The sequence below is a fragment of the Paroedura picta genome, chromosome 9, assembly GCF_049243985.1.
Source record: "Paroedura picta isolate Pp20150507F chromosome 9, Ppicta_v3.0, whole genome shotgun sequence".
Classification (NCBI taxonomy): Eukaryota; Metazoa; Chordata; class Lepidosauria; order Squamata; family Gekkonidae; genus Paroedura; species Paroedura picta.
In genome coordinates, this window is record NC_135377.1 from 30,062,214 (window position 1) to 30,075,114 (window position 12,901).

Below are 12,901 nucleotides of genomic sequence, written 5' to 3' on the forward strand. Positions count from 1 at the left end.
CAGCTTGACTAGAGAGCAAAAGGGGGTCAGCAGAACATCTGGTTCAGATTTAGTAGAATGTAGTTGGAATTATTTAGGCAGTGAATAGTTCAGCCCACATACAGCAAATACTGAGGGCATAACACCAGGTCTGTAAAGAATGCAACAGCAGCAGGAAGGATAGCCAACGACCCAAAGCCAGCAATCCCATACTATGGGGTTACAGATTGGAGTTCCTTCAGTATCAGGAAGACTCAGTGCCAGGACTGGGAGGCCAGAGGAAATCTCTCAGATTGAGCCCCCTCAAAACTGCAGTAAAATGATTTTGTGATGTCATAGCTTCAAATAATGTTATTCACAGAAGACTAGTCATGAAAAGAATACAGGAAGGGCCTGGTTACTATATATAAACATATTGTTTATCCAGCATTATTCTAGGAAGTATTTTATGAAAAGCCATCAAAATGTGGTGTCATGATGGAAGTATTAAATTGAAGCAATGGCCCCTAAACTCTGCACCATTGAAATCTGTATGAAGCCTATAGCAAGTCATCCAACTTCTCAACTTCTTTAACAATTGTTTGGCATTTTGACATCCTAAGAAAAAGAATTTGTTGATGCTAAAAATGCATCATTCTTTTGTGATTCCAGAACCACAACACTGTTGGGAACTTCATACCATAAGGCCATTATACACTTTAGATGTAAACATTATCTCAGGAGGAAAATATGGGAAGAGAGGAGGCATTTTAGTTAACCATATTACTCTAGCAATTGTTTTATCACTATTGCTCAAAAGTATACCTGACACAGAATGTACCCGCCATATTGCTTAAAGGTGATATTCCATTGACCCAGAATCAGGTAAGTTTATGAACAAACAACACTTTCGTCTTGAATGACAATCTCGCATACAATAAATATTCAGTAGAACTCTTTATTTTTTACTAGGCAGACTGTCAACAATTTTCCAGATTGATTTCTATTATTCCACTCATATGAAACTCTTGGGGAGGGGGGGCCAAATGGCAGTAGTGCTGCTATTCCCTGATGGTCACCCTTTCTCAGAGCCTCAGGTTCGCAAGGTAGGAGTCATTTCACTCCTCTAAGTCATCTTCCTTCTCCTGTTTGCCATCTCTGTGGCAACAGACAGTCAGGATCTTTTATCCTTAGCTAGAGGCTGCTGTGGCTTAAATATCCCATTAGCATCATTTGCAAGCTCCTCCCTTTCATTCCCAGAGTCTCACTACTGTGGTGACCATGCTGATGTCAGAGTTGCAGCCACACATACCTTTGAAGGGCTGCCCTGTCATCTAACTGATCAATGGCATTCATGAAGCAAGCAAGCCCTCAGCTCAGCTGCTGTCCCTGCTTTCCTGTCACAGGTCTGGGAACATGAAATTGTACTCTCTGCACATTCCTCATATAACTAATAGTTTGGGCACAGTTTATAGGATTGTTTTTATATTGTTACATTTTCATTGAGGAGGAGGAGGAGGAAAAGCTGTTTTCTTTTGCAACCTGCTTTTTACTACCTGAAGGGGTCTCAAAGTAGCTTATAATTCCTGCCCTTCCTCTCCTCAAACCCTGGTTGAGAAAGCCTGGGTTAACTGGATGCCTGGCTATCCATGAATACAGAAGAGATGCTTGGTTGTAGTGATACCCATGAATTTCAGCTTGGAAAAAGCTGGCTGTGTCATAGGTAAGGAGACATGACTCCTCTTCACCATGTAAAAAGACCAAAGGTTCAGATGCAGAGAGTGCTGACCACTTGAAGGAAGTGCTTTGGAGTGCAAGGATATTTATGGCTTTGTTTCACCCTCAGCCTTTGCTGGAACAACATCTAAGCTACAGTACTGTTGGTTCCAGCTCCAGTAACCTGACTGCAGCCTAGACCCTTGGATCTCAGCCTTGAGCAGAACAGGTTTATATGGGTTTGATCCTATGACTCTCTTCTGCTAAGTCTTCCTTAGAAACAAAAGATTGATTTTCTCCACCGGAGAAGGATTTTTATTTTCGGATGAAGAAAAGTTTCCTAGGATGGAGACAAGATTTTCTTTGTTGAAAAAAAGTATTCCTCTGTTGGAGCAAAGCTTAGTGGAAAAGGAGTAATAAGATCCATCTTAGTAGAAGGGATTCATAAGATCCAGCCCTGTATATCCAGAAGGGATCTGCAGAAAACTTCCCTAATGGTAACAAACCAAATGGGATTTACTTAGCTAATAGGTTATGTTCAACTCTGTAGATCTTATCCAAAGGAATTAATATCGCCAGCAATGTCTTTTGAGGAAGCCATACATGAAATGTACTCATTCATTCAGGCTTGTGAAAATCTAGTTCCAAAAATCCATTTAATATATGGTCATCAAATAGAGGATATATTTGGATAAGATCATGTTGAAAAAATCTAGAAATGTCTATATGGCTCAAAGGAAAAAAGGAAAATATCAAAGATGTTTGGGTTTATTTTCAAAATTAAAATAGTATAACAAACAGTCCTCCTGATAAGAATAAGTTGGTAGGAGAAGTATTTTATAATTACTTTGGTTAATTTTGCTTTATTATCTTCCTGGATGGTTTTCCAAGGTTTATTTCTGTTATTTTTGTCACCTGGATTCAAAATGTTTTCATTAACAAGTTAGTAGTATTTCCTCCCATTTATTTTAATATCCAACCTATTGTCAACAGTTTTCTCCTAAATACATCTGTATTCAGTTTGGGGAAAATTGGCAAAGACTAAAGGAGACACCTTTAACTTTGTCAATATTGTATGTCTGGCTAGATTAGTTACAGTTTTATGAATTGGGCTAAGCAATAGTGTCTTTGCCATTGAGCCAAATTCTCAAACAAAGACCTCTGGTAACATAACTAGACAAAATATTTTACAAAATGGAAACGATGCTGTTCAGTTTATTTGTACAAATATTTTTGCTAAGGAGTACAAATGCATATTTAAATTCTTTATTCTGTATTAAGCCAAAATACTAAGTACAAATTCATTTTTTTCCAATTGTGTGTGTCTCTATATATCTATACGTACTATAAATAAGAAAGATGTATTAATTCAAACTTCCATGCCTCTAAAATGCAAACAGTGTTAAAGGAATATGGAAATATATTTATTTATTTTATTACTTTACATTTCTAAGCTACCCCTGTCCAAAAAGGCCTCAGGGCTGCTTATAACATAGAAAAATTCTACAATAAAAACGTTTAAATCTTAAAATTTCCATTTAAATCACCCCAACATATTAACTATTATCCGGGCCAGATGTTAAATTAATAAAATTAAGATTATTGGCCCAGTTATGAATGGCAGAAAAGCAGCTCAGGCAGAGCCTGAGCAGGAGGTCAGGCAAAGGGGGGGGGGGCTTTCAGATGCCAAGAGTGCAACCCTGGGCCTCAACCAAATGCCTGGTGGAAGAGTGCTTCCTTGCAGGCCCTTTGGGACTTTGGAAGCTCTATAAGGGCCTGGGTCTCTGGTGATGATTCATTCCAACTTTTTGGCCCTGGCTATGGTCAAGGCCAGGTGCACCTCTCTGGGGCCAGGGACAGCCATCATGTTGGTATTCACAGAGCAAAGAGATCTTCGCTGAACGTATGGGGAGAGACGGTCCCTCAGGTACGCAGGCCATCTTGTACTGGTGTCCTTACTAAAGAGGATCCCCAGTGAGTCCTTGTCAGTGAAATTCCTGCATAAGTTTGTACTGTTCAGAAACTCATCCTCAGTGATTTTGACATACTTAGGAAAAATACCAAATGAACCTGACCAATTCGGAAGTCCTAGAACTGAAGAAACTCAGAAGTAAGTCCTGTTCTTTTTTATGGGGTATAGTCCCAGGTAAGTACCATTAGGATCACAACCACAGTCTTGGTCATTCCTCCATTCCAAGACAACACTGTCTGACTTCAGATGACCTTGGCTTCTATTGGGCTTTATCAAACCATTAAAGATGGAAATCTTATTGGGGGAGGAGATGGAAATGCATGGGAGATGCAGACAGTATAGCAAAATGGAGAGCATCTGTATTTGTACTCATCTATGCCTTTCTAAAATTTTTAAAGTTACAGCATTTATATCAGTGGTTCTCATCCTGGGGTTCGCGACCCCTTTGGGGGTTGAACGACCCTTTCACGGGGGTTGCAGCAGGGCAAGCAGCTTGGCCAGGGGGCGCCATCTACACAACAGCCTTGCAGGGTAGATCAAGATAGAGGGTTTGTCTGTTTGGAGCAGCAGAAAAGAGTGACATCGGCATCGTGGGACAAGAGGCAGAACTGAACTGAGAAACCCTGGGGAAGAACAATTTATATATAATCATGAACAATTGATCTTCACGCCATTGGTCAGTTTTGGTTTAATTTCTGTGAAAGAACTTTTGCAGAATTTTATAGTTGGGGTCACCACAACATGAGGGATTGTATTAAAGGGTCACAGCATTAGGAGGGTTGAGAACCACTGATTTATATGCTTTTTTCTTATATATAACTTCAGTAATATTCTCAATAACTAGACCACAGCTTCAGGCAACATTGGGAAAAGGGAATAATTTGAAGCAGAGAAGTAATGGAGAAAGGACAGATTATCCTTATTTCAACATCTTCTACCCAAGATGCTGCCATTTCATTGGAGACTCCTCATTGCATTAGATTTGCACTGAAATTCTCAGTACATAGCTCATGAATGTAACCACTATACAACAGCTAGGTATGTGATGTATCAAGAGCTAAAAGTTATTAGAAGGACAGGAAGACCCTCTCCTATCTCTGTATTTCCCACAACATATGATTGGGTTTGGGGTGTACATTTCTTTCTGTATTATGAGGTATTAGAAAGTATAACAAATGCTTTTTTAAATGCCTTTAATAAGAGCAAACCTACAGACCTTCCATGCACAATAGCTAAGTGGCACCCGTAGAAACATGGTTTTATTCTTACAGCAGCATTATAAACTGCATTTACCAGCCTACCATTAAAAGCACAGGTCTAAAAATGAGCACTCTTGATGAGATACTGGTGTCATTTTCTGGCTTCAGCCCAAATGTTTTACATATATGACATATGAGGTAATTATGGGGCTTAAGAAACTGAACTTGTGGTCTCAGAGGTATAACATAATTGTTTACCTCAGGGGTAGTCAAACTGCGGCCCTCCAGATGTCCATGGACTACAATTCCCATGAGCCCCTGCCAGCCCCAGACCTAGATACTGATATAAAACTATACCTATTAGAAATCAACCTTATACTGGTGAAATAACACTCATTTGAAAAAAAAAACTACATTATTTTATCAAAATTACAAAAATCCATACCACTTGAAGCACCATCTGTTCTGAAGAACTGTTTGATTTGATACAGTGTACAGTATAACACAGAATGGACTTGTTCATCAAGTAAATGTGTGCAACAGTCCAGAAATCCTTGCCAGTTTTAAATTGTGCCAAGTGAGGTTCACTTCAGCAGATCATAACTTATTCTGGCAACTGGTCAACTCAAAGCAGTGTGACGCATATAGCAGCCGAAAGAAAATCACCAATCTTTTACTGACTTTGACTGGAAATACTCCTTGTCATATTACACTGAAATGTTTCTAAACAAGACATTTAAAATAACAATGGGAGTTAAGCAAGCTAAGAAACAGATAAATGTCATCCATGTCAAACTGAATTCCAGCTGTGGAAATGTTGACTTCACCTCTTCTAAATTTCTCATAATCTATGTGGGTGGGAACTTGAGTCTCTCTGTCAGGAAAGAAATTTCATCAGTGTCAGGCCTGGTGTCTCAGCTGTTTTACACCTCTTCCGATGAGAGACTACCCACTCCCACATCTCTAGTGAAAGTGAGTACTCCTGATTTAGAAGCGGAAGCAGAAAGATGAATCCTAAGCCTTCTCTCTGATGTTTCCCTTCTCAACTCTTTACTGTGGTTATTCCTGTGAAATCAGTTCTCTGAGGAGACTCAACAGCTGGCAGAGGAAAATGTTTAAGGGAGCTATTTGTTACACATGTGTGTAATTTCGCACTGACCATTATTTATCTCTATGAAATCTGAAGAATCATAAAGTTGGAAAGGACCTCCAGGGTCATCTAGTCCAACCGCCTGCACAATGCAGGAACTCAAAACTACCTGCCTGCCCACAGTAACTCCAATTTCATGCCCAAGCGATCCCCCCACCAAAAATCTCCAGAATCCAGCCTGGCTTAGAGGAAATTCACCTACCATCCCACAGTGGTGATCAGCAATTCCCTGAGTATGCAAGGAAGGGCCACAGGAGACAAACACTACCCTTTCTGCCCACCTACTCACAATTTGCCTACATTCATAAAATCAGCATTTCTGTCAGATAACTAACTAGCTTTTGCTTAAAAACTTTCAAAGAAGGAGAACCCACCACCTCCCGAGGAAGCCTGTTCCACTGAGGAACCAATCTGTCAGGAACTTTTTCCAGACATTTGATCAAAAATTCTTTTGAATTAATTTCAACCCATTGGTTCTGGTCCAACCCTCTGGGGCAACAGAAAACAACTATGCTCCATCTTCTATATGACAGCCCTTCAAGTATTTGAAGATGTTTAACATATCACCTCTTTGTCATCTTCTCTCCAGGCTAAACAGATCAAGCTCCCTCAACCTTTCCTCATGCAACCCCTCACCATCTTCGTAACCCTTCTCTGGACACGCTCCAGTTTCTCTACATCTGTTTTTATATTCTGGTAAGGTATCAAAGCACAAAAGTCAGGTGTGCAGATTTTTTTGGCATTTTATTCTTTAAAACAGGATGCCCGATCCACTTGATTGTATTTCAAAGCTACAGACACTGGTGCACACACACTCACACACTCTTCAGATCTGATGGCATTCTTTGTAGTTTGTACTTGGATAAGAAAATACGTAGGTACAAAATTACTTTTGTTCCCATAATCCAAAATCCATCCTTAAATTCGCATTACCCCAGATTCACTATTGACATGTCTTTGATTAATTGATATGTTTCTTCAACAAAGGGATATAAAATGAATCCAGGTGATAAATTTCTGAATTAGAATTTATCAGTCATTTTATTTAGAAGAATTATATGCGTCCTCTCTAGAGGAGGAAGAGAGGAGAATTGTGACCATTTTCGCATGAGGAATATGCCCCTGGACAGCCTCTTGTTGCTGGCAGATTTTAGAGCCCTCTCCACATGATGCCACCTGCATCCCAATGCTGTCCAGGGGCTGGCTCGCGTTTGGTGCAGATTTGCCTTGGGATAAGGGAAATCGCAAAAAGTGGATTTACCACTTTTATCTCATATCCCATCAGTGAGTAACCAGTGAGCAAACAGAGGCAAGCATTGTCTCTGTAGCATTGTCCCACCCTTGCACCCACCCTCCCATCTCCATTTCCTGCTACAAGTAATTTTTTAAATGGCACAACCATTAAATAAAATCTTCTGCAAAGTGTTCATGCTCTTTTTTAGACCAGGCAGACAAAACATGTGTGATTGGTGGCTTGCTGTGATTGACAAGTCAAGGAGCGGAGGGGGGTAGAAGTTCAGCTTGTTTTCCCTTATAGCCTCATCAGGAAATATCAGCAAACAATTACAAATACCATAGAAAGGACATGTTATCATAGCACTTTAACAAATGCCAACAGGTGCACAGCTAATCCGGCATCCATCCCAGTCTGCTTCCCACACACTTCTCACTTTGGGAGAACCCCAAAATAGCTACCTGTGCCTCAGTATCTGTGCCTCTTAGTCTTTGGTTTGCTACAACAATTACCAAAAACATCCCACTTAGCTTCTGAGTTATAAAGAACCATCACTTGTAAAGATGAGGCAAAATTGTGTCTAGTAGTTTTCATACAATGTAGAAACTGGTTGATTTTCTACCTTTTCTGTTCAAAATAACATTTGCCCATTCAGAAAATGTGATCGGTATGATCTTCACTTCTTGTTAAGCAGAAAGAAATGCTGATTATGTGATGCTGAAATGGTGTCTTTAGGATTATGTTTCATGTTTTAACCCCATCATCTAGACCAGGGATAGTCAAACTGCGGCCCTCCAGATGTCCATGGACTAAAATTCCCAGGAGCCCCTGCCAGCATTCGCTCCTGGGAATTGTAGTCCATGGACATCTGGAGGGCCGCAGTTTGACTACCCCTGATCTAGACAATCAGGGGAATATAGAGGCTAATCAGATTTTTCAGAAAACTTGGAGCACTCCCAGGCAGAAAAATCTAAAATTAAAAAAAAAAAAACATGGAGGAGGTTTAAATCCCTCATAAAGTAAAACAGTGTTCTCTGCACATGCGCAGAAAAGGAGGGAGTCACTCCAGCTAAGCCACAATGGATGACAGCAGCCAGTGCAGCACTGCAGTGGTGGTGAAAGCTAGCAGCCACTGTGGATCTGGGCATGTTGGATGAGCACACTGCAGCAGAGGATGTCGGTGGCTTCTGCCCCAAAGGGCAGAGCGGTGCTGGTGCCAGGGGAGCAACACGTGTCATTGGGGGAATGGAAGGTGGCTGAATGGTCACATTGCTGCGATGCAGCCCCCTTGCGCCATCCCAACTGGTAGCACTAGGTGGGAGTTTGGCTGGGGCAGGCCCGTATATGGGCTTCCCCATTGTGGCACGGCCTTTTTTCCTCCCCATTTCTTGTCTGGCATCGGAGCATCCCACCCATTTAGCTTAATGGTGAATTGTGATGTTGCTGTTTTTGCCTGCTCAAGTTGTTCTGAGTTCCCACTTCTTGTTGGTATTTAGTTATGATGTGTCAATTTGTTCCTTTCATCACAGCTGGGCATGGGACAGATCCTTTTGGGGGGAGTTTGAATCTGTGCAGCTGACTTCCCATCATGGGAGGTCTCCTTAAGAGGTTGTGCAGATGCTGAGCTGTGGCAGCACCTTGGCACGGGAGGCCTGGTAGGCTCACGTTTCCAGATGGCAAGAGGGGAACCACACAAAGTCCCACATTCACTGGATTCCCCAACCACTTGCCATTCACCATGGGTCCCAGCAGGCAGGTTGGAGACTTGCTCCTGGCAAACTGAGTTGCTCCTCCGCTCTGGTGACACTGCTGGCCTATGGCTTCCTTGCGGTCTGCTGACTATGAGATGGCAGGATCTCACCCCATGCTGTGCTGACCCTCCCTCGTCTCCATAAAAGCTGTGGCCTTTTTATTGCCAAAAGTATGCCAGTGTGTGTGTGCTCTGTGCAGGTCCTATCATGTCCCCTCTGCACTGCAAAGTGCACCCCCTTCCCCTTCTGGCAGCTAGGAGGGACTGGGCAACCCTATTTAGAATCATAGAATAATAGAGTTGGAAGGGACTTCATGGGTCATCTAGTCCAACCCCCTGCACTATGCAGGACACTCACATCCCAATGGCTCATCTACCGTAATCTGCCACCCCTTTGCCTTCAGAGAACCAGCCTCTCCGTCAGATGGCTATTTAACCTCTGTTTAAAAATTTCCAATTTTACATACAAACAATCCCAAATTTAATCCTAGGCATTGCCCATAGATGTGAAACCCCCTATTTGAGATCATGGAGAGCCACTGGCAGTCCGAGCAGATAGTGGTGGCCCAAATATACAATAGTCTAACTCAGTACAGGACAAACATCATTTGTCTGTTCTCCCTCCCCCCCCCCTCAAAAAAAAACTGCTGGTAGCACTGATATGTTGTATTCTACTTTTTTCAGTATTAGGGCCAATATCAGAGATGTCATAGATGTTTTTGTTCTCTGGCATAAAACTAACACTAGTTGTTGCAGTTTCAGTTATTGGGTGGCTAAGGTAATGGAGAAAAAATTGTTAAATTAAATAATATTTTTTCTTATTTCGATATTTGCTGTCCTTGGGGGATATATTTGTTTGTCAGCTGCCTTCAGGTTTCCTAGTGTTCCTAGTGTTCAAGTTGCCAAAAAGGCAACTGCCCAAACATACACGTACAGATATGCTTTCCAGCATTAGTGTCACCTGTCCACTTTGCCAGGTGAAGGCCAAGTTCACCAGTGGCCAATACACAGAAGTCATAGACATAAATTAGTACTTTTGCTAGGAAATATATTGCTTTCCTAACCTTGATCCTGAATTGTGTAGATGGATGCCATGCACTGTTTGGGGAACTCCAGTAGGCCTAGGACCTGAAATGTGACATCCTTGCAATAGAACAAACCTTAGTTCTGAAAGTTTACTTTAAACAACTTGGGTTGTTTTCATTTTTCAGTTGCCTCATAGAATTGAGAAAATGGACATTTTAACCCACTCACCCCCCTCCAATTTGGCCATCCATCAGACTGAGACCAACATTAGGTGTAAATCACAGGAGCACTTTTCCAACTTAAATATTATTTTTGAACCAGAGCTTAGAGAATTGCATAATAGTCCAGCTGTTCCCATGCAGAGCAGCACCAAAACTTCTGTTTAAAAACAATATGTTTATTTTATATTTCCCAAAGTTGCTCTTATGAAAGCATACAGAAACACAGAGAAACAGATTAACTCCTCACCCCCTCCCCTCACACACACGTAATATCTTATTTGGATAGAGCAGTGCTTACTGAACCAGCATATTTATTAATTCTATCTTATGAACACCAAATAAGGCACCAAACTGCAGGATGTTAGTATATTTCTGTTGAAGGTCAAAGAAACTGGTGGGTTAGAGAACATACATTATTCCCCTTCTATACTTTCCGCTTATTGATTTGCTTTATTTATATGCCACCCTTCTTCATGGGGAAGGGGGGGGCAAAACAGTTTACATTGTTCTCTCTTCCTCTGTACCATCCTCACAACAACACTGGGTAGTAGGTTAGGCTCACTGTGTGACTTCTTCAAGGGCACTCAGCTAGCTTTCATAGCAGAGTGGGGATTTGAATCTGGTTCTCCCAGATCCTAGTCTGACACAACAACCACTACTTCACACTTGCTGTCACTTTGTCTCTAATCTAGTACCACATGCTGATTAAGAATCAGGAAATCCCAGATGCAAAGCTCAGATAAGTCCTGAGCTTCCTCAGGGCACAACTAGACAATACAGCTGTGATGGACTGTACTTTTAAAAAACTTAGAAGTGCTGTACAAACACACTAAACTATGAAGGGCTGATTCTTCACAGAAGAATGGGTGACAGGCTGCTCCAAGCAATCTGATAGCATCAGATGACCAGAGAAATACTTGAGAGATGTATGCTGAGAAGAGAGACACAGTCAGATTTCTGCCTCAACTGAGTTGAGTGCTTTAGCTGTTTTACGAAGATAGAGAACTGGGAAAATGTTAGCAAGAAAGTTTGAGAAGTTAGGTGAAAGCTCCCGTTTGGGTCAAAGATAGGTGATAGATCTTCTAGTGAGAGGATAATTTCCCTACCCAGTCAAACAGAGAGTTAGCTCTCAAGAATTAAGATATTTCCAGTTTGGTGTGGTTAGAAACTGCCTTTGGAGACTGTAAGAGTCAGTTAAAAACTAAAGATGAGTAGAGCCCCAGTTGAGCCTATGGGGAGAGTTTTCCCTGCTGGATCAGCTCTATTGGGTGGCCCAGTCTGAATCAGGATACCCAGCAGAGCCCCAACCTAACTTGCAGGGAGAACTCTCCCCACAGGATTGGCTGTTTGGCAGGCTCTGTTGGGTAGTCCAGTTTGAACAAGCTTGCTCAGCAGAACTCTAGTGTAGCTCCAACAGAGGCTGCAGGGATACTTCTCAGCACAAGATCAGCTCCTGAGCAGGTTCCGTGGGGCAGACTGATTTAAAGGGACACCTCCAAACAGCTCTAGCTGAACTGAGTCTCAGCTACTTTTAGCAGTTTTGCCACTTTTTTCCCTCTGTGTTTTTTTTTTTAAATTTGTGTCTACTGGACTCGAAAAGATTCACAATATATATATTTTTTTAAATCCCAGATCTGAATAACTTACCGATACTGGAATCTGTGTTTTTGAGGGAATCCTGAATTCTTATCAGGTTCAATAGACTCAATCCAAAAAATACAAAGAGAAAACTGTACGCACCACTGCCTTATTTTCTTCAATATTATATTTAAGCCATTATTAAAAGTTAACTTCTTGTTTTGTTTAACTTGGCAGGCTTTGTGTCTCAGGGAATGAAATACACATACATGTCCCTGATCACCTGTGTCAAAGCAGGGATGACCAGCCCCTATATCAATGAGTTATTTACTGTCACCCAGACTACGTTCACCCCTATCACCCATGGGCAGATTTAAGCAAGACTCAAACAGGCAGGTGGGAGATCTTATCAAATAATCCTGTCTGCATTGCTCATATGAATGCTACAAGATATCTCAGACAACTAGACAAGCTGGCATAGTGACATCAATTTATCCTATCATTGTTAATAAATATAGAATGCATATCGGCATAGAGGTAATAGATTTTTTTGCAAGATACCTAACAACTTCATTGTTGTAGGCTGCTGAGTAATTCCCCTCCTCTCACTGGCCAAATCCCCTGACCACCCAGAAGTGTTCTGAATGTCTCCTTGGTTCAGGTACAATGGTGGTGAACTATAGTTTCTTTGCCACCAATACCTCCGCAGAGAAGGTTTTAAAATGAACTCTAGCCCATGTCTTGTCAGATTTGTCATCACTCTTTCTCCACTACCACTAGAACAAAGTTTGAGTCCAGTGGCACCTTTAAGACCAACACAGGGTAATTCTGGGTAAAAGCTTTCCTGTGCATAGGCACTTTATTAGATATATTGAAACAGTTTCCCTTAAGCCTTACATATGGGTGGGGGGGAGAGAGAGGGAGGACTAATTGCCAGGGGTCCTTCCTCAGAGAAACTGAAACGGATTTCCTCAACTGTTACATATAGGTAAGGGGGGGGGGGGTAATTGCCTGGAAGGACTAATTAAAGGTGCATATGTACAGCCATTGAGCCTCTTGTGGTGCAGGGTGTTAAGGCAGCAGACATGCAGTCTGAA